At 48.2% G+C, this 21888-nt stretch overlaps 1 long non-coding RNA gene across 1 annotated transcript; it reads right to left on the bottom strand.

Moving 5' to 3' along the window:
* Positions 1-654: 654 nt before the first annotated feature.
* Positions 655-21457, bottom strand: LOC308577794. Its single transcript, XR_014003693.1, has 3 exons — positions 21432-21457; positions 11046-11379; positions 655-1794 (listed from the first exon to the last, which is right to left on the bottom strand). It is a non-coding gene; the product is annotated as an uncharacterized lncRNA (long non-coding RNA).
* Positions 21458-21888: the final 431 nt, after the last annotated feature.

Genomic DNA, 21888 nt, shown 5'->3' on the forward strand with positions numbered 1-21888 from the left:
ATGTGGGGATGACCTCGTTGCCTTCAGCTGGGCCATCGCTTACAGCTGCTCCACTACCGGTTGGGTCAGGGGAGGCTGAGGCGGCCCCTGGGTCTAGTGACCTACGACGTCTCCCAAGCTGCAGAGACTAAGGTCTGAGAGAGGAGAGACCTGAGTACTTGCAAGAGGAGTGCTTGCCTTCGGGCAAGACAGGGAGGTGAGTCGCCGGGAGATCAGGACCGGCCGTTACCCCCACAAAGATAAAAGGCTGTTGGACCCCGTCCCAGGTTGTGGGAACAACATTGCTGTATGCCAGACCCTGCCTGAGATCCTGTACCTGTCCTTGCCTGGTTTCCTGCCTCATGACCTGCCTTGACCCTGTTGGACTGACTCCTAGAGGAACCTATGGATTCTGGACTGGACCTGGACCGTGGTTCTTGGGTTACCCCGAGTCCCAGCATACCCAGCTTCTACCAAGCATTTGCACACCCCGGCTCCCTGCTTCCTCCTCCTGCATCCAAGGACGAAAATGCCGTGGGGTTTGGATGGAGCCAAAAGGGCAGGGGGATCAGATGCCGGGGTGCGCGCAAAACAAAAGTACAAAAATTATTTTGAAAGGGTAGTCTAAAAGAGCCTGTGCCCACAGACAGCAACCCAATGAGAAATCTGCATGTTCAGTAGTACCTTGGTTCTCAAACTTAATCCGTTCTGGAAGTCCGTTCCAAAACCAAAGCGTTCCAAAACCAAGGTGTGCTTTCCCATAGAAAGTAATGCAAAATGGATTAATCCGTTCCAGACTTTTTGAAAACAACCCCTAAAACAGCAATTGAACATGAATTTTACTATCTAAACTAGACCGTTGATCCATGAAATGAAAGCAATAAACAATGTACTGTGGTACCTCGGGTTACAGATGCCTCAGGTTACATACGCTTCAGGTTACAGACTCCGCTAACCCAGAAATAGTGCTTCAGGTTAAGAACTTTGCTTCAGGATGAGAACAGAAATCGCGGTGCAGCAGCAGCAGGAGGCCTCATTAGCTAAAGTGGTGCTTCAGGTTAAGAACAGTTTCAGGTTAAGAACAGACCTCCAGAACAAATTAAGTACGTAAACAGAGGTACCACTGTACTGCAGTCACACAATCAATCAACCAGTAGCTGAACTGGGTTCCACGCAGTCACAAAAAGGAAATGAAAAGGAGCCGCAGAAACAAAAAGGCAAAATAAATAGCGAAAACAGACAGACTTCAGCGTAACACTCAAAACGGAGCACGTTCGGCTTCCGAAAAATGTTTGCAAACCGGAACACTTACTTCCGGGTTTGCAGTGTTTGTGTTATGTATTAAGATTAGTAGCAGTTCTCACTCAGGGCCACCAGTATGTAAATGAAGGATTGACAACTGTCGCTCCTGATTGGTTAGCTAGTTGTGAGTTGTTACTGTTTCACGGTACTTAGTATTATATAAAGCAGCCAGCTAGGTTGCAATCAGTCTGATTCCAGGAGCAGTTCTAACCGCTGCAATAAAGAGCTATGAATCCAACAGAGCTGTGTCCTTCGTCCATCTTTTCCACTATACAACAGTTTGGGTTCCAAGTTGTTTGAGTACCAAGGCGTTTGAGAACCAAGGTAGTAGGAGAGGAGGGGGGAATGTTATGTTGTGGGTGAACATATCAGACGACACAGCAATTCTTCAAACAGTTCTTGTTTGTTCACAGGCCAGAACAAAACTGAACTGAAGGGTTCAGTCAGCCTGCTTATATAGAGCTCCAGTACAACGTAACTGTGGCAACTTTCTAAAACTGTCCAATCACTGAACTTCACTTTCGATCCCTTATTTGCATAACTATCTACAGTATCCTCCTGCTGGCCCAGGGTGAGAACTTCAGTACATAACAGGGAATGGGAAACCAGGGGACAGACGGAATGGAGTACTCTGGCTGGAGGACATGGCCGGCTGACACTCTGAACAGAAACATGCCTTTTGGACCTCCGTTCTTGCCTCTGAAGAGAGAGGCTCCTGTCCACATTGCTTGTGCTACAGTCCATCAACTCTGCCTTCCCAGGGGCCAGGGGTTTTTGCTGTACAACATCCCAGCTGGTCCTCTGGGAGCTGTTACTCCCTTGTCGTGTCAACTCTTTGCCAGATCCATTCTTCTTCCTTAGCCAGGCCTGGCTTTGCAATTCCTGCTTCCCTAGAATGCACTTAAGGGCTTTCCCCTCTTTGGAACAGCCAACATAATCTCCTCTTCCCTGGTCCTTTCCACCTCTGCTGTCGAAATGGCCTTCGCTTCTTTTCCCACGCTTAGGACTCATCCATTCCTCAAAATGTTTACAGTCTTAAAAGCCTGCTCTGCTCACTTGCTTACTCTATCCTCGGCCTCCCCGCCTGAGCCATCGTGGCCGCCATCGATCCATAGCTGCCAACATTTTCCCTTTTTTTAAGGGAAATTCCCTTACTCCGAATAGGATTCCTCGCAAGAAAAGGGAAAAGTTGACAGCTACGCATTGATCATTGAATTCTGGTGCTGGAGGAGACTCTTGAGAGTCCCATATATATATAAAATATTAAAAAAAGAAAAAAAAAGAGTAGAGACATCACCTGGCCAACAAAGGTCCGTATAGTAAAAGCTCTGGTTTTCCCAGTAGTGATGTATGGAAGTGAGAGCTGGACCATAAAGAAGGCTGATCGCTGAAGAATTGATGCTTTTGAATTCTGGTGCTGGAGGAGACTCTTGAGATTCCCATGGACTGCAAGAAGATCAAACCTCTCCATTCTGAAGGAAATCAGCCCTGAGTGCTCACTGGAAGGACAGATCCTAAAGCTGAGGCTCCAAGACTTTGGCCACCTCATGAGAAGAGAAGACTCCCTGGAAAAGACCCTGATGTTGGGAAAGATGGAGGGCACAAGGAGAAGGGGGCGACAGAGGACGAGATGGTGGGACAGTGTTCTCGAAGCGACCAGCATGAGTTTAACCAAACTGCAGGAGGCAGTGGAAGACAGGACGGCCTGGCGTGCTCTGGTCCAGGGGGTCACAAAGAGTCGGACACGACTAAACGACTCAACAACAACAACATGCATTGATCTCCCCTCTCTTCTGGCTCATCAGGTACAAACCACGCCCCTCATCCCCAAGTTCCCAGCTGGTTTGGCCAGTGCTCCCCGCACTCTTCGTTCCAGGACTTTGAAGCCACTGGTTCGAATCCTACCCTCTGGCAGCAGGGGCAGGAAGCTTCAAGCGAAATAAAGGAGCTGAAATATGGAGCCAGCTGTGTTCATCCTCCGAGTCTGGAGCTGATATTAATTAGCTGTTTTAATTTTAATGCTTTTACGCTGCTGCCTTCTGCGTTTGATTTTTGGGATATTATCGGAATTTATTGTTTTGGATTTTAGACTGGGTGTCTCATATGTTCGGGTTTTATCTGATGCAGGCCACCTCCAGCTTACATTTTTTGTGCTTAGAAGATCAGTAACTCGCCTTCTAGGACAATGTCCAATTTAGAAAGGAAAGCAGGGTGCGGATTATTATTAAAGTTCTTATCTCGGTTGAATCAGGATTCAGGCAGGGCTGAGATGCAGAGGCAGAAAACTAATTCTGTTTAACAAATTTCACTCGGTAAGTTCAAAAACCTCTGGGAAAACCCAGAAGCAGTTCCCATAAAGCCTTGACACAGTCGTTCATGTGTTGCTTGCTTTATGGATAGACTACTGCAATGCCCTTCATGTGGGGCTTCCCTCGCCGTTGACCCAGAATTGGCAGAATGCTGCAGCACAATTGCTGACAGAAGTGAGGTCTTGTTAGAATGCAATGCCTGTGCTCAGAGATCTTCACTGCTTGCCGATTTGCTGCTGGACCAGTTCTGTGGTTTCGCTAGTAGTATATAAAGCCCTTAACAACCTGGGACCAGTTCACTTACGAGATCATAGAATCATAGAATTGTAGAGGGACCCCAAGGGTCATCTAGCCCAACCCCCTGCAATGCAGGGATCTTAGCTAAAGCATTCAGCCCAGTTGTGGGACGAGACTGCTTTAAATGTTAGGGATGCTACTGAAACACACCTCTAGAGGGCAGCATTTCTCAATCAGATTCAAAACAGGTGAGATCACTCCATCCCCTAAATTCACATAACAACAACAACAACAACAACAACAACAACAACAATAGTAGTAATGGTTTTATTATTTATACCCCGCGTTTTGTCTCTTTGTCTTTATCCCCTGGGGAGGAGGGATAGTGGCGGTGGGGAATTGGTGAAAGCTGCATTTAAACCTGCCTAAACTGCGCTTTTTAGGGACGCGGGTGGCGCTGCGGGTTAAACCACAGAGCCTCGGGCTTGCTGATCAGAAGGTCGGCGGTTCAAATCCCCGCAATGACGGGGTGAGCTCCCGTTGTTCGGTCCCTGCTCCTGCCAACCTAGCAGTTCGAAAGCACATCAAAGTGCAAGTTGATAAATAGGTACCGCTCCGGCGGGAAGGTAAACGGCATTTCCGTGCGCTGCTCTGGTTCGCCAGAAGTGGCTTAGTCATGCTGGCCACATGACCCGGAAGCTGTAAGCCAGCTCCCTCGGCCAATAAAGCGAGATGAGCACCGCAACCCCAGAGTCGGCCACGACTGGACCTAATGGTCAGGGGTCCCTTTACCTTTACCTTTACCCTGTGCTTTCTGAAACAGCGTACATACTGAAACACAGAAACATGCCCTTCTCTTGCAGCGCAGTTATCCAACCAAACAGTGAGTGGACAAATGCAGAAAAAAATGCAAATAAATTTTGCATGCATAAAAACACTGTGCATTTGTGAAAATAGCATACAAAATGCATTGCGTTAGTTCCTGAGTCTCTTACCCATATTGATAACTTTGCTCAGCTTAACAGATACTTGCCAGGCTGTATTTGCAAAGGGAGGTGTAAGCCCCTACAGTCTAAAGACCATTGGAAAGCTTTCCACATTTCCTTCCTCCTTGCAGAGAAACATTTGAGGTCCATTTGAGAGAGTCAAAATGGCTTCAGGATTGCTCTCCTGTACTGTTTCAGACATGTGGTTTATATACTTATGTATGTGTTTGCCTTGTACATTAAGGAACATTTATATTATATATATATATATATATATATATATATATATATATATATATATATATGCAGGTTTTGGTGTCTTCGGGTGTCTTCCCGTGTAAGAGTTGGGGTGTCTAGGCGACGTTTCGACGAGGTCTCACTCGTCATCTTCAGGCTGGTGCTTTCGGCTTCTTGTTACTAGAACAGAGCAGGATCTCAGTGTTTGCGTTCCTATAAATACTGTTGAGGGGGTGTGGTGTATAGCCTCCAACGTTCTGGGCAGAGAGGAAGTTCCCAGGTTAGTGTGCCTTTTCTTCTTTTGTTCAGAGCACAACTAAGTGCAGTACAGCCATCTTCTCAGAAAAACTCTTCACAAGCTCAAGAGGTCAAGACACGAAAGCTTTAGCAACTAATCCACACCTAATGACCCTCCTAAGTGGTACTCAGAATATCACTCAAGAAATCACTCAAGATATCCCTCAAGTAATTAATGAACAAAAGAAGAAAAGGCACACTAACCTGGGAACTTCCTCTCTGCCCAGAACGTTGGAGGCTATACACCACACCCCCTCAACAGTATTTATAGGAACGCAAACACTGAGATCCTGCTCTGTTCTAGTAACAAGAAGCCGAAAGCACCAGCCTGAAGATGACGAGTGAGACCTCGTCGAAACGTCGCCTAGACACCCCAACTCTTACACGGGAAGACACCCGAAGACACCAAAACCTGCATTCCTGTACCCGTGAAAATCTACGAAAGCAAATTATATATATATATATATATATATATATATATATATATATATATATATAAAATATTAAAAAAAGAAAAAAAAGAGTAGAGACATCACCTTGCCAACAAAGGTCCGTATAGTAAAAGCTATGGTTTTCCCAGTAGTGTTGTATGAAAGTGAAAGCTGGACCATCAAGAAGGCTGATCGCTGAAGAATTGATGCTTTTGAATTATGGTCTGGAGGAGACTCTGGAGAGTCCCATGGACTGCAAAAAGATCAAACCTATCCATTCTGAAGGAAATCAGCCCTGAGTGCTCACTGGAAGGACAGATCCTGAAGCTGAGACTCCAAGACTTTGGCCACCTCATGAGAAGAGAAGACTCCCTGGAAAAGACCCTGATGTTGGGAAAGATGGAGGGCGCAAGGAGAAGGGGACGACAGAGGACGAGATGGTGGGACAGTGTTCTCGAAGCTACCAGCATGAGTTTGACCAAACTGCAGGAGGCAGTGGAAGACAGGAGTGCCTGGCGTGCTCTGTCCATGGGGCCACGAAGAGTCGGACACAACTAAACAACTCAACAACAATGTGTTTGCCTTGTACATTTAGGAACATTTATATATATATATAAATTTCAGTTTCATTGTTCTAGTTGGGACAATGACAATAAAGATATCGTATCGTGTTGTATCGTATAAGAAGACCTTAGAATTCCTATAGCAGTTACCAACAGAGGCGTGACGGAAAGCACTTTTGTCCAAGAAACGGACGCTGGCCCATTCCCCTCCTCCTTTGTGAGTCAAACCCTCCACAGCTGCCCCCTCCTTTCTGGCCGGCGTTGGGAGATAAGCGCTCGGCTTTGCTGAAGTGGAAGCCGGATGGAACAAGCATGTGGCCTGACTGCCTCTCACCCGTCACCCTCCTTCTCCAGCTACCAGGCCTATCGCTTCATCACCTTGTAAATGTCAACAACTCGCTCACGTGTGCTTTCATTATTTCTCTCTCTCTCTCTCTCTCTCTCTCTCTCTCTCTCTGTGTGTGTGGGGTTAACTTTCCAAAATAGGCCTTGCTGCTCTGAAAGCAGAGATAGATGTGCGAAAGCCCAGCCTGTGCCAGAATGTGGCAAAGGAATTCCGGCCGCTGCCCAGCCGAATCGCAGGTCAAGGTTCGGATCCGAGCTTTGTTGCTCTTCGGTGGCTCCCGGATGACCCAGGTGGAATCTACATGCCTATTGAAAAAAAAACACTGTGAAAGTTTTTTTTTTAAAAAAAAGAATTTCTGAAAAATACATCAAATTTTGCGTAGCTCACTGCCGCCATCTAGTGCCAAATTTGTATATTGCACATCACATTTAAAACATTTTACCGGCTGCTGTATTGCTGAGTCCCCATTTACTGAGCATGTGTCTTCACCTGTTTCATACCGTCCAACATTTCTCCAATGAAAATAGGGACATCCTATTCTATTAATATATTAATAAATTAATATACCAATATTAATATATTGATATATTGATATTAATATTATACCATACCCACCTGATTGGGTTGCCCCAGCCACTCTGGGCAGCTTCCAACATAGATAAAAACATAATGAAACATAAAGCATTAAAAATACTTCTCTGTACCTGGCTGCATCCAGGTGTCTTTTATAGTCTTTGTATAGTTACTTATCTCCTTGGCTTGGAGGTTGCATAATTCAAGGGCTTTTTTTCAGCCGGAAGTCACCAGAACCCAGTTCCGGCACCTCTCTATGCCCTCCAACATTTATGTGATGAAAATAGGGACGTGCTAAGGGAAAGGGGTCGCGGGTGGCGCTGTGGGTTAAACCACAGAGCCTAGGACTTGCCGATCAGAAGGTTGGTGGTTTGAATCCTCGTGACAGGGTGAGCTCCCGTTGCTCGGTCCCTGCTCCTGCCAACCTAGCAGTTCGAAAGCACATCAAAGTGCAAGTAGATCAATAGGTACCACTCCGGCGGGAAGGTGAACGGCGTTTCCGGACGCTGCTCTGGTTTGCCAGAAGCGGCTTAGTCCTGCTGGCCCCATGACCCGGAAGCTGTACGCCGGCTCCCTCGGCCAATAAAGCGAGATGAGCACCGCAACCCCAGAGTCAGCCATGACTGGACCTAATGGTCAGGGGGACCTTTACCTTTACCTTTAAGGGAAAGCAGGACATTCCAAGATCAAATCGGAAACCAGGACAGCTTCTGTAAATCTGGGACTGTCGCTGGCTAGATCCATTTGCCCAAATTCACCCTGTGGAATCTATGGACAGGGCTCAATTCTGAGGCTGAGTTAGATGGATACAACCCACATATACAGTGGTACCTCGGGTTACATCCGCTTCAGGTTACATCCGCTTCAGGTTACATCCGCTTCAGGTTACAGACTCCGCTAACCCAGAAATATTACCTCAGGTTAAGAACTTTGCTTCAGGATGAGAACAGAAATCGTGCTCCGGCGGTGCGGCAGCAGCAGGAGGTCCCATTAGCTAAAGTGGTGCTTCAGGTTAAGAACTGTTTCAGGTTAAGAACGGACCTCCAGAGCGATTTAAGTTCTTAACCTGAGGTACCACTGTATTGTCTGTTTGGCACTCCTTCCAGACAGATGTTGCGAAAAAGTGAAGTAAGAGAGTTTTCGTCCGCTGCCCTGCCATCAACACCCTGAATTATTAAATCGGCCCTTTTGAAATACGGAGTTTGAATTGTGATGGTTATTGCCTTAGAACCGGGCCACAACGGAAACATTTGCTCATTCGTACCATTGACTCACACACTTCTGATGTCATATTTTTCTCTCTCTTTCTCTCTCCCCGCCGAACGACAAGACGGCAGCCGGAGCAGTTCTAAAAATAGACACATCTAATTTTAATGGAGGGTGTTACAAATGTCCTTCGTAGTGAGTGATGGGCCGACGACACCACATACATCTACCAAGTGCTGGGGGTAGAGTTATTCCTTAAACATTAAAAAGAATCATACAATCTTAACTGGAAGGGATTGATGCTTTTGAATTATGGTGCTGGAGGAGACTCTTGAGAGTCCCACGGACTGCAAGAAGATCAAACCTCTCCATTCTGAAGGAAATCAGCCCTGAGTGCTCACTGGAAGGACAGATCCTGAAGCTGAGACTCCAAGACTTTGGCCACCTCATGAGAAGAGAAGACTCCCTGGAGAAGACCCTGATGTTCGGAAAGATGGAGGGCACAAGGAGAAGGGGACGACGGAGGACGAGACGGTTGGATAGTGTTCTCGAAGCTACCAGCATGAGTTTGACCCAACTGCGGGAGGCAGTGGAAGACAGGAGTGCCTGGCATGCTCTGGTCCAGGTGGTCACGAAGAGTCGGACATGACTAAACGACTAAACAACAACAACTCTTTGGCGAGAGAACCCCAGCAGAGATTTGTCATGGCAAAGCGTACCACAAAGAAAAGCGTGGAAATAGAGGCTGGGAAACCTTTAAAAAATGTGGTCCTCCAGCAAGTTCCAAAATGTCCTTTTTCAAAAGCTCCTTCAAAACTTTACCACTTGTCCAGCACACAGACAGACCGCATGTTTGGTAAGCTGCAATATACTTACAAAACTCTTCAAAGGTCTGATTCATGTGCTTTTCCATACGGCAGTCAGAAAAATTTGCCCGGGCAGTAAAACGTCGCTTGGGTACAAAATGGCGAACGTTCCTAATGGAAGGGACTCAACTGGAATCTAGTCCATCCTCTGCAATGCAGGAATCTCAGCTAAAGCATCCATGACAGATGGTCATCCAACCTCTGCTTAAAAACCTCCAAGGAAGGCGTATTCTTCTATTTCTCCCCGTGTCAGTTTCAGATTATTGGTTAATTTTTTCTAGTAGGGCTGTTTCCTATACTATTTGGTATCATTGGTCCATGCTTACTCCTGACAGGTCTCTCCAGTGTCTGGCTATGATGCTTCTGGCTCCGCTAACCCAGAAATAGTGCTTCAGGTTAAGAACTTTGCTTCAGGGTGAGAACAGAAATCGTGCTCCGGTGGCGTGGCGGCAGCAGGAGGCCCCATTAACTAAAGTGGTGCTTCAGGTTAAGAACAGTTTCAGGTTAAGTACGGACCTCCGGAATGAATTAAGTACTTAACCCAAGGTACCACTGTAGATTTATTAGTCCCTTGATTTATTATCAAGAGAGATACTCCAAAGGTTATCTAAGGATCAATGAGGACATAAGGTCATGTATTAGATCCTTCCAACACTACGATTCTAATAGTAATAGTAATAACTGCTTTCAACATTTTCTGCCACTACCGCCCAAGGCAGCTCCCTTGCGCCTGCCCTGTCTCCACGCTGGTCAAAGAAAGCATGGCTTTGCTCCGATGTTGACGTTATCTAATCAGGCCTTGTGTTGAACATGGGTGCTGGTGCTGGGGAGGCCACACACAGTGCGGTTTCGACGTACCGGGGAAGCCTCCCTTGATCTCCAGCCAGACTTCAGTCATCACCTTGTCAAGATAAGCCTTGGAGGTCACACAAGGAGAAAAGCTCATTGCAGCAGCCGTTGGGACGGAAGATCTCAGAGGAGCGTCTAATGGAAATCTTTGACCGTCATCCCATTAAGGGTCACATGACTTCTTCCCCATTCCCCCCTCTACGTGCTGATGGAGATAAGCATTGATGAATGAAGCTTCTTTGATTCTCAAGTGCCCTGTCTGCTTTCTGTCTTGTCCTGTCACTGAGACCCAGGACACGATAAAGCCGGCCTTTCCCAGCTGTCTTCAACCAGCGCTGACCTGTAGCTGAAACCGACGTGGGTGGAGAGCTTTGCTTTGTGGGCTTCTAATCTGGAAAGCGAAACCTAAGTTCTGAGCCTTGAAACGGGGAAATCCATTAACCAGAGCGAGATGATGAAGGGGCCAGCAGGTCTGCCAAGGGGCAGCAGTTGTTTAGGGCCCTGTGGGAGGCCTGGACACCAGAGTCCGCTCCCAGGGGAAAGTGGCTGGACTGCACGTTCTGCCAGCTCCTAACAGGAAACCATAACGTAAAAGGAACATTTGGGGACACGGGCAGCTGCGTTCTTCTTGTTGGAAATCCTGGAAGCCAAGGCCCAAGTTTGGGGCAAGTTTGAACCCCTAGCTGGAATTAAGATTGCCGGAAGAAATATCAACAACCTCAGATATGCAGATGACACAACCTTGATGGCAGAAAGTGAGGAGGAACTGAAGAACCTTTTAATGATGGTGAAAGAGGTGAGCGCAAAATATGGTCTGAAGCTCAACATCAAAAAAACGAAGATCATGGCCACTGGGTCCATCACCTCCTGGCAAATAGAAGGGGAAGAAATGGAGGCAGTGAGAGATTTTACTTTCTTGGGCTCCATGATCACTGCAGATGGTGACAGCAGCCACGAAATTAAAAGACGCCTGCTTCTTGGGAGAAAAGCGATGACAAACCTAGACAGCATCTTAAAAAGCAGAGACATCACCTTGCCAACAAAGGTCCGTATAGTAAAAGCTATGGTTTTCCCAGTAGTGATGTATGGAAGTGAGAGCTGGACCATAAAGAAGGCTGATTGCTGAAGAATGGATGCTTTTGAATTCCGGTGTTGGAAGAGACTCTTGAGAGTCCCATGGACTGCAAGAAGATCAAACCTCTCCCTTCTGAAGGAAATCAGCCCTGAGTGCTCACTGGAAGGACAGATCCTGAAGCTGAGGCTCCAATACTTTGGCCACCTCATGAGAAGAGAAGACTCCCTGGGAAAGACCATGATGTTGGGAAAGATGGAGGGTGCAAGGAGAAGGGGACGACAGAGGATAAGATGGCTGGACAGTGTTCTCGAAGCTACGAACATGAGTTTGACCAAACTGCGGGAGGCAGTGGAAGACAGGAGTGCCTGGCGTGCTCTGGTCCAGGGGGTCATGAAGAGGCGGACACGACTAAACGACTAAACAACAACAGCAACCCTATACTTCTAAGTCCGACCAGTCTGGTTCAGTACTGTCTACTTTTACTGTCAGTGACTCTTTCTGTGGCTTCAGACAGGGAGTCTTTTCCCAGTCCTACCTGGAGATTCCTCGACCTGAACCAGAGATATTCTTCAGGCAAGACTGATTCTCTGCAATTGAGCGATAGCCCTCCCTGAATAGTAAGGCGAACCACAAGCTGCCGGGCACTATGGGGCTACACGGTTCAGTACTGATCCCAGTGGGGATTCCATTGAAAACGGAATTGCCTGGCAGAGAAACCGCGTTCCTTATGCCCCTCCTGGACAACGGATGCCCGCCCGTGATTCCCCCAATCACTCAAAACAAAGGGGTAACGGGGCAGGAGATCAGGGAAGGCTCGGGAGTCATGGGCGGGTGGCACGCCATTGCCCAGTTTTTTAAAAACTGCGCATTTATGTTTCACAGGGTGCGAAAGAAGGGCATTGCATCTTTATACAATATACATGTGCGCTTGGGCCCAGGGCCTTTTGCCTCACCATCCCCACTACTGACTCCCTGTCGCTAGGTAAAGGTAAAGGGACCCCTGACCATTAGGTCCAGTCGTGGCCGACTCTGGGGTTGTGACGCTCATCTCGCTTTATTGGCCGAGGGAGCCGGCGTACAGCTTCCGAGTCATGTGGCCAGCAGGACTAAGCCGCTTCTGGCGAACCAGAGCAGCGCACGGAAATGCCGTTTACCTTCCCGCCGGAGCGGTACCTATTTATCTACTTGTGCCTTGACGTTCTTTTGAACTGCTAGGTTGGCAGGAGCAGGGACCAAGCAAGGGGAGCTCACCCCATCACGGGGATTCAAACTGCCGACCTTCTGAACGGCAAGTCCTAGGCTCTGTAGTTTAACCCACAGCATCCCTGTTGCTACTCAGCTTCAAAAAAAAAAGTGTCCCTGGATTCATCGAAGAAAATCTGGTAACCATCGGCTACACAGCTTTGAGCCACCAGAGATCTTCAACACCCTCCAAGTGTCCCTATTTCCCAGGGACGTCTCTGATTTAGAGAAGCCGTCCCGGTTTCTGATTTGATCCCGGAAGGTCCCGCTTTTCCTTAGTCCCTATTTTCATCAGAGAAATGTTGGAAGGGATGGAGTTATCCGACCCCCGAGCCATCTCAAGGCAACCCTGCGTAGCTGCTTAATGTTTTGTTACGTTGTACTGTGGAGAGTGTATTAACTTATGGTCTGTGTGTGTGGTTTGGGAGCTGCACGGCCAGGGAAAAAACAAAGCTGTCCAGGGTTGTAAAGACTGCGGAGAGAATAATTGGGTGCACTCTTCCCACCTTGGATCAAATCTACGCTTCCAGGTGCCCTAAGAAAGTGGCAGAGATAGCGCAGGATAGTGCACACCCCGGAAATGATCTCTTTCAGCTTCTGCCTTCTGGAAGAAGGTACAGGGTTATAAAGACTAAGACTAACCGCCTGAGAAACAGTTTCTACCCAAATGCAATTCTGGTTCTAAACGCAGCATAAGGGGTCTCTATTGTATATTGCAATTTCAAATGGGGTTTCAGAGTTTTTAGGGGTTTTTGAATGTCTTATGTAGATTTTTTAAATTTCATTGTTCTGTATGGGACAATGACAATAAAGATATCGCATTGTATTGTATATATGTTGGAAGCTGCCCAGAGCGGCGGGGCCAACCCAGTCAGATGGGAATAAATAGTAAAATAATCCTTATGGAATGGGGCATCCTTATTTTCATCGGAGAAATGTTGGAGGGTACGATCTCCTGGTGTTCTTTACGGGCCTTGCAAGGTTGGGGGTGGGGGAAGCAGCGGGAGGAATGACGTGGCGGTGGGGTGGGGGTGTTACGCTCCCAGTCGCGAGTCTTGACATCTGCCGTCCAGATGGGCGAGGGAGCAGCTGAGCCGAGAGGCATTTTGCAGAAAGCGAAGGCCACTCAGCCTTCTGGGTGAAGGCAGCGATGCCCTGGTCATCTGTTCAGCTCAGTGCATAATAATAATAATAATAATAATAATAATAATAATAATAATAATAATTTATTATTTATACCCCGCCCATCTGGCTGGGCTTCCCCAGCCACTCTGGGCGGCTTCCAAAAGAATATTAAAATACTGTGATACATCAAACATTAAAAGCTTCCCTGAACAGGGCTGCCTTCAGATGTCTTCTGAAAGTCTGGTAGTTGTTGTTCTCTTTGACATCTGGTGGGAGGGCGTTCCACAGGGAGAGCGCCACTACTGAGAAGGCCCTCTGCCTGGTTCCCTGTAACTTGGCTTCTCGCAGTGAGGGAACCGCCAGAAGGCCCTTGGAGCTGGACCTCAGTGTCTGGGCAGAACGATAGAGGTGGAGACGCTCCTTCAGATATACTGGACCAAGGCCGTTTAGGGCTTTAAAGGTCAGCACCAACACTTTGAATTGTGCTCGGAAACGTACCAGTGCCAGTGGCATTGAGTAGGAGCCCAGAGGTGGGGGTTGGGGAGTGGGCTGCCTCAACCGGCAGGCCAGTTTTGGCCCAACAGGGCTATTGGCAAAACCTATTTGGTGTTTCGCAACTTTCTGACTAGTTGCAGGACCTTAGCCAGACCTAGCAGAGTAGACGCAGAATCCATGGAAGCAATTGGCGACTTGGCTGCAGATAGGATAGACGAAGCAGGAACCAGGAACTTGTAGTTAGGTGTTTATATTATATGCAGTGGACTATCTACAGGAACAGAACACGGATCTTTTGCTAACTCTCTCTGACACGACTCACAACTCCTACACTGACACACAGATCTCTGAACACTGAAATACTGAACTAACACATTCCACTTAGTAGGCCATTAATTATCACTCCCTTGAGAGAGCTTGACCAATCAGGGGGTTGTCTCCATGTCTCTGTTATCACTAGGCAGACTTACTCCTTCACATAGAATCATAGAATCATAGAATCATAGAGTTGGAAGAGACCACAAGGGCCATCGAGTCCAACCCCCTGCCAAGCAGGAAACACCGTCAGAGCACTCCTGACATATTGTTGTCAAGCCTCTGCTTAAAGACCTCCAAAGTAGGAGACTCCACCACACTCCTTGGCAGCAAATTCCACTGTCAAACAGCTCTTACTGTCAGGAAGTTCTTCCTAATGTTTAGGTGGAATCTTCTTTCTTGTAGTTTGGATCCATTGCTCCGTGTCCGCTTCTCTGGAGCAGCAGAAAACAACCTTTCTCCCTCCTCTATGTGACATCCTTTTATATATTTGAACATGGCTATCATATCACCCCTTAACCTCCTCTTCTCCAGGCTAAACATGCCCAGCTCCCTTAGCCGTTCCTCATAAGGCATCGTTTCCAGGCCTTTGACCATTTTGGTTGCCCTCCTCTGGACACGTTCCAGTTTGTCAGTATCCTTCTTGAATTGTGGTGCCCAGAACTGGACACAGTACTCCAGGTGAGGTCTGACCAGAGCAGAATACAGTGGCACTATTACTTCCCTTGATCTAGACCTTCTGGCTGTCTGCCAAACCTTAATTGACTCTGTGTGAGTAGGGTGAGCCTGAAGGGACGCAGGTGGCGCTGTGGGTTAAACCACAGAGCCTAGGATTTGCCAATCAGAAGGTTGGCGGTTTGAATCCTGCGATGGTTTGAGCTCCTGTTGCTCGGTCCCTGCTCCTGCCAACCTAGCAGTTTGAAAGCACGTCAAAGTGCAAGTAGATAATTAGGTACCGCTCCGACAGGAAGGCAAACGGCGTTTCCGTGTGCTGCTCTGGTTCGCCAGAAGTGGCTTAATCATACTGGCCACATGACCCAGAAGCTGTACGCCAGCTCCCTCAGCCAATAAAACGAGATGAGCGCCGCAACCCCAGAGTGGGTCACGACTGGACCTAATGGTCAGGGGTCCCTTTACCTTTACTAGGGTGAGCCTGTGACCTGGACTCAGGAACTAAAGGATTAACCATCACAGAAGAATGGCCAGGCTTCTTTTGGCTTCACGCTGGATAGGATGACTGGGCGCCGCGGCAACGGTAGCACCTGAAAGGCCCTCCATCAACATCCCTGATTGTGGGTTACAACTTCTTAAGACACGTTTCTCAATTGTTATGGGAATTTTAAGGTCTCAAATGTAGAACAGATATTCATAAATGCTCATATTCATATATCTAAATATATGAACCATGTGTCTGAAATAGTTTGGGAGAGCAATCCTGAAGCCATTTTGACTCTTATCAATGACCTCAAATATTTCTCTGCAAGGAGGAAGGAAATGGGAAAAACGTTTCCATTGTCTGTTGCTTACCTGTCTTAGGTGCATATTTGTGTATGAACAGGGTGGGCCTGGATTCAAGAACTAAAGGATTAACCATCACAGAAGAATGGCTGGGCTGCCCAGGCAATGCAATCAGTGACCATTATCAGGTATCCTGGCAGGCAGGATTTCTGCTGTAGACCGCCTCCTTCTGTGATGTATGTATGATGTTTTGGGGGGGTGGTTTTGGGCATCAGGGTGGGCAATTTCAAAAGTCTATATAAGGGCTTGCTCGCCATTGTTTGGGGTCCCTCCTTCCTCCTGAGTGTGGAGAATGGGGACCCTGTTGCAACAGTTAATAAAGATCAGGCTTACTTGCGTGGCAATTCCCCCCCCCCCCATTGTGAAATGACGACACTGGACACGGTATTTTAGGTTAATGGGCATAAAAAGGCCACAACTTTATTGATTACAGAATTGAAAGGTATTGGCTTTAGGCATTGGCTCCTATCGACTACCCGGCATGGTGACCGGGAGGGTTGTCCACAAACCGTGGGGGGTCCTGTTGAAGTACGCCAACTAGGATCCCACGGGTGTCACCGCTCGGGGGCGTGCCGGAGGCCCTTACCTCCCTAGGTTTCGGACAAGGCAACGCCCCCCGGAGTCCTCTACCGGACTACCCCTTTATTTTGGGGGAGGTGATGGCGCTTCCTTCCCCCCTCTCATTTGCATAACAATTCCCCCTGCCAATGCCTAACCGCCAAAACCGCCTAAGTTGTGACGTTTGCTACGAGGTAGACAAAAAAACCAAAAGGCAAGAAGTGCGCCAACTTGGAAAAATTCCTACCAGGCCCCTTGCGGCGACCAACCGGAGTCCATAGCAAGGTCAATACTAGCTAAACCTAAGGATGGGTGGGATGGGAAAACCTCTCTGCTGTCCGGGTGAAAAGAGGGCGGTCCCTGGGCGTGCCTGGCCTTAAATAGGCCAGGCCCCTCCTACCCGGCCAGCTGATTGGCTGGCCGGCTCGGTGACACGCCCGGGGATTCCCTGCCCCCGCGCGTGTGTGGGTGGAGTTGGCCCGCAACACCATCTCCTCCGAGGCGGAAATGGCTTAGCCGCTTTGCTTCTCAATATTCTCTGCTTGGCCTCTTTTATTTTCTTCTGCGGATAAGGAACCCACTAAAGGACTCTGTACGGGCTCCGGAATACCCCATAAGGGAAAATGGAGCAGATTTTTCTTAAAGCAGTTGAATCCTGCTCGCTGTTTTCCTGCAGGCAACAAGAGGATGCTGGACTAAGTGGACCTGATCCGGCAGGTTTTTCCTCATGTTTTTAAGAGATCTCCATAGTCATTCCAGACTGCGGATCTCTGCTGCCTTACCGCGAGATCAGTTTTGTATGGAAGATCCCTGTCGCAGAGATGCCGTGGCAGATGGTAGCTTGTAAGAGAAGACCTGTCGTTCAGTTGCTGGGGACTTTTCTTCCACCCCTTTCCACCCCTGTCCTCCCCTCCTGGCTCTTTTCCTCTTCAGCCGCAGATTCATCCAATTACCAAAAAATAAACACCCCATTATAGCTGCTTCGTGCTCGCTCGCAGCTGGCTTTCATCTATGTAATCTAAACAGTTGCCGGAGCGTAAGCACACAGATAGACCAGGGCTTATTTTGAGAACCCACACCGAGAGCCAAGCCTCTGGCCTCTGCAGTGTACGGGTCCCATCTCAAGCCTCCAATGTCTAAATTGCTAAACAGTCTGAGCAGGGAAGCTCACCATCTAAGTTTCTCCCTGGATTTCGGTTGATTTCTCCTCTCCGCTGCTCATTCCGAGCGAAGGTGCGTTTCTTTGGCTGATAGCTAGCAGCCACCAGCCATCAAGGGCCGTCGATGCCCGTTGGTTGCGCTGTTGGGCATTGCCCTAAAGTGGAGCCGAAGAACTGGGATCCCTCTGTTGTTCTGCGAAAAGCAGAAAAGGAGGTCAGGCGGAAGGCTCTCTGTTTTCGCAACAACTGGCTGCTTGCGAGCAGCTGTTGCGAAGCGGAAAAACAACAGCCCTTCCAGAACGTTCCAGCAAGGCCTCCCCAAGAAAATGCCATCGTGTTGCTTGCGGGGAAAACAACTGTTTGGAGCTGTTCTTTTGCTGTTTCAAAACCAGGAGAAATTAGACATGTGCTGGGCGGAGGAAGGGCTCAGCGTAGGAAAAGGGCTACCGGGGCTGGTCTTGGCAGAGCTGTGGCAATCCCGGTTCTGGGGTCCTCTTGATCGACGTGGGCCCTTTGGCTCAAGGATAAGAAGCCTTTTCACCTTCTCTTCTTACGCAGCAAGTCACACCCTTCGGTTTGCTGCCTGCCTCAGAGCGAGTGTGGTGCAGTGGTTAAGAGCGGTGGACTCGTAATCTGGTGAACCGGGTTCGCTTCCCCGCTCCTCCACCTGCAGCTGCTGGGTGACCTTGGGCCAGTCACACTTCTCTGAAGTCTCTCAGCCCCACTCACCTCACAGAGTGTTTGTTGTGGGGGAGGAAGGGAAAGGAGAATGTTAGCTGCTTTGAGACTCCTTCGGGTAGTGATAAAGCGGGGTATCAAATCCCAACTCCTCCTCCTCCTCCTCTTCTTCTTCTTCTTCTTAACTCCTTGGCGTTGATTTGGTAAGCAAATCAAAGGTCTCTTATGACAAGTGTTAGTGACAACACAACCATCTTTGCATTGCCCTACAGCAGGGCAAGAACCTATTGCCTCTGTTCAGACCCTAATGAAGAGTACTGAATAAATAGTAAAGGGTAAAGGGACCCCTGACCTTAGGTCCAGTCATGGCCAACTCTGGGGTTGCGGCGCTCATCTCGCTTTATTGGCCGACGGAGCCGGCGTACAGCTTCCGGGTCATGTGGCCAGCAGGACTAAGCCGCTTCTACTTGCACTTTGAGGTGCTTTTGAACTGCTAGGTTGGCAGGAGCAGGGACCGAGCAACGGGAGCTCACTCCATTGTGGGGATTCGATCTGCCGACCGTCTGATCGGCAAGCTCTAGGCTTTGTGGTTTAGACTACAGCGCCACCCATGCATTGCATTTCAATCGGGAAAAAGCTGCACTCGCAGGTAAAGGTAAAGGTAAAGGGACCCCTGACCATTAGGTCCAGTCGTGGCCGACTCTGGGGTTGCAGTGCTCATCTCGCTTTACTGGCCGAGGGAGCCGGTGTACAGCTTCTGGGTCATGTGGCCAGCATGACTAAGCTGCTTCTGGCGAACCAGAGCAGCACACGGAAACGCCGTTTACCTTCCCGCCGGAGCGATATCTATTTATCTACTTGCGCTTTGACATGCTTTCAAACTGCTAGGTTGGCAGGAGCAGGGACCGAGCAACGGGAGCTCACCCTGTTGCGGGGATTCGAACCGCCAGCCTTCTGATAGGCAAGTCCTAGGCTCTGTGGTTTAACCCACAGCGCCACCCGCGTCCCTTTGCACTCACAGAGCTCAGGCAATACTGGATTTCAGCATCAGTGTCGGCCCTTGTGGAAAGTAACTGCCCAGGTAAAAGAAGTGATCGACATTTTCCAACATTACACCATTGAGTTGGTTTTGTGACACTGCAGAGGGGTTATTTTGTGCTTGTTGGTGCAGCACTTTGCATGCTCTAACCATTGCACCACCCCACCGCTAGGCACCTGCGCTTCCAGCCCAAACGCTCCGACTCCATTCCTCCGTTTGTGCGCTTCTCTCCGAAAATAAATACAAGGGACTGTTATCCGAGACCCTTCGAGTTGCTTTTGGCAGCAGCTCTGCGCGTGAGAGAGAGCGTGTGAGCCAAAGCAAGCGTTTCTCTGCGTAATTATATCTTATTACCGCTGTGCAAATAAACAATCAAGGTTTGCGGCTGGTTGAATGACACGTGGGGGTTTTTCTGGAGCACTTGTGTGTGTTTTGCCGTCTCTGGAGATCTGTCAGCCTGAGTCTCAGAGTGGGGCAGGCCGGCTGGTGTCCAGGAAAATACCCTCCAACATTTCTCTGATGAAAACAGGGACGTCCTATTCCACAACAACGGCAATAATAATTGAATTATTTCTACCCTGCCCATCTGAATGGGTTGCCCCAGCCAGTCTGGGTGGCTACCAAAATAATGAAACATTAAATTATTATTATTATTATTATTAAAAGGTAAAGGTACCCCTGCCCGTACGGGACAGTCTTGCCAGACTCTAGGGTTGTGCGCTCACCTCACTCTATAGGCCAGGAGCCAGCGCTGTCTGCAGACACTTCCGGGTCACGTGGCCAGCGTGACGAAGCTGCATCTGGCGAGCCAGCGCAGCACACGGAACGCCGTTTACCTTCCCGTTTATCTACTTGCACCCAGGGGTGCTTTCGAACTGCTAGGTTGGCAGGCGCTGGGACCGAACGACGGGAGCGCACCCCGCCGCGGGGATTCGAACCGCCGACCGTGCGATTGGCAAGTCCTAGGCACTGAGGTTTTACCCACAGCGCCACCCGCGTCCCCAGCATTATTATTATTATTATTATTATTATTATTATTATTATTATTATTAATTTATACACCACCCATCTGGCTGGGCTTCCCCAGCCACTCTGGGTGGCTTCCAAAAAATATTAAAATGCTGTAATACATCAAACATTAAAAGCTTCCCTAAACAGGGCTGACTTCAGAAGTCTTCTAAAAGTCTGGTAGTTGTTGTTCTCTTTGACATCTGGTGGGAGGGCGTTCCACAGGGTGGGTGCCACCACTGAGAAGGCCCTCTGCCTGGTTCCTTGTAACTTGGCTTCTCGCAGTGAGGGTTTTAAACATTTTAAAACTTCCTTATACAGGGCTGTCTTCTGAAGGTTGTATAATTCTTTATCTCCTTGACCCGGGGAGGGTTGTTTTTTTTTGCTTTATGATTTTTAACTTTATACTTTATAACTTTGCTTTATGATTTTTAACTTTATACATTTCAATAGTTTTAACATTTCAAAACTCCACTTCCTCCCCCCCTTTCTGCAGTCCCTTAAATTTATTTTTAACATTTTCTGCATAGCCAAATTAACTTAATTTGCTCGTATATTCATCTGCTTTAAATAAATGGTCTTATAAAACTGCAGGTTGTTACAGTAACCCTGCCAATGTTCTTATCTGTTTACCATTTGTTTGCAAATATTCTATAAACCCTTTCCGTTCTTTTATTTAAAAAGTTTGCTATCTTGATTTCTTATCTTTCCGGTACGTTTTTCGCCATTTCTGCGTATTCCATGAGTTTTTTAAAAATCTATTCTTCTTTCGCTGAGACTTCTTCTTCTTTCCATTTTTGGGCAAGTAACATTCGGGGGGGGGGGGATGTCACATAACTCCATACCTTCCAACATTTCTCCGATGAAAATAGGGACATCCTAAGGTTCGTATTGTTAAAGCTATGGTTTTCCCAGTAGTGATGTATGGAAGTGAGAGCTGGACCATAAAGAAGGCTGATCACCGAAGAATGGATGCTTTTGAATTCTGGTGCTGGAGGAGACTCTTGAGAGTCCCATGGACTGCAAGAAGATCAAACCTCTCCATTCTGAAGGAAATCAGCCCTGAGTGCTCACTGGAAGGACAGATCCTGAAGCTGAGGCTCCAAGACTTTGGCCACCTCAGGAGAAGAGAAGACTCCCTGGTAAAGACCCTGATGTTGGGAAAGATGGAGGGCACAAGGAGAAGGGAATGAAAGAGGACGAGATGGTGGGACAGTGTTCTCAAAGCTACCAGCATGAGTTTGACCAAACTGCGGGAGGCAGTGGAAGACAGGAGCGCCTGGCGTGCTCAGATCCAGGGGGTCACGAAGAGGCGGACATGACTAAACAACTCAACAACAACAAAGAACATTTTAAAGAAAAGCGGGACATTCCAGGATCAAATCAGAAACCGGGATGGCTTCTGTAAATCCAGGACTGTCCCTGGAAAATAGAGAAGCTTGGAGGGTCTGGGCTACTAACCACAGCAGCTCCGCTCTGCTTCCACAGTGATGC

The sequence above is a fragment of the Podarcis bocagei genome (genome assembly GCF_964188305.1).
Source record: "Podarcis bocagei genome assembly, chromosome: 18".
Classification (NCBI taxonomy): domain Eukaryota; kingdom Metazoa; phylum Chordata; class Lepidosauria; order Squamata; family Lacertidae; genus Podarcis; species Podarcis bocagei.